The sequence below is a fragment of the Cervus elaphus genome, chromosome 18 (assembly GCF_910594005.1).
Source record: "Cervus elaphus chromosome 18, mCerEla1.1, whole genome shotgun sequence".
Taxonomy (NCBI): Eukaryota; Metazoa; Chordata; class Mammalia; order Artiodactyla; family Cervidae; genus Cervus; species Cervus elaphus.
Window position 1 is genome coordinate 124,993,957 of NC_057832.1, and position 826 is coordinate 124,994,782.

Below are 826 nucleotides of genomic sequence, written 5' to 3' on the forward strand. Positions count from 1 at the left end.
TGGAATGTCCCCCCACCACCCTGGAATCGCGTGGGGGGAGCGCGTCTCCTTCGGGGCAGCCTCCTGAGGAGGTAGTTCCCAGCTCCTCTCCCTTCCTCTGCGGCCGGGGTCGCGTCGCGTCGCGTGGCTCGGAGGCGGAGGAGGCTCCGGCCCGAGCTCGGGCGTTTGGGCGGCCGGCGCGGTGGCTCCTCGGCGGCCGGCGACAGCGACCCGTCCTCGGGACGGTCGAGCCGGTTGTCAGGAGCCACCTGGCGGCCGCTTTTATATTGTCCCTCCCCTCCGGAGCTTCGGCGAGACCTTCAGGAGGATTGTGACTCAGCCGCCGGGCCCGAGGCAGTGCTCTCAGAGACGGGCTATGCTGGCGGTGACAGTCCCGGTGACACCGAGGCCTAGGGACGTCCTGCTGTCGCTGGAGATTGGTTCTCTAGGTTTCTGAGGAGGGTGACCGTCGCGGCGCTCCAGATCCGGGCTCTGGGGCGGCCTGGCCGGGTCGACCAGCATCTCCCCGTGCCCCTCCGGCCGTGGAGACGGACCGGCCGGACCCTACCTGGGCCGGACCGCCGAGGTGGGCAGGGAGAGGGTCTTCCCTGCCCGGAGCGCCTGGACTCGGACTCGGCGGTCCTGCCTCCTCCCGGGTCGCCCTCAGGAGCGTTTGCTTCGCCCTCGGCCCCGCTCCGGAGGTGGGGACCGGCCCGGACTGTGGCGTGGAGGTCGGCGGAGGGTGCGGCTGGGTCCGGGCCCTCGGGTTCTCTCTGACCGAGGTGTTTTCCGCGTCGCACTCCGGAGGTGGGGACCCGCCCGCCGGAGTCGTGAGGGGTGACCCGGA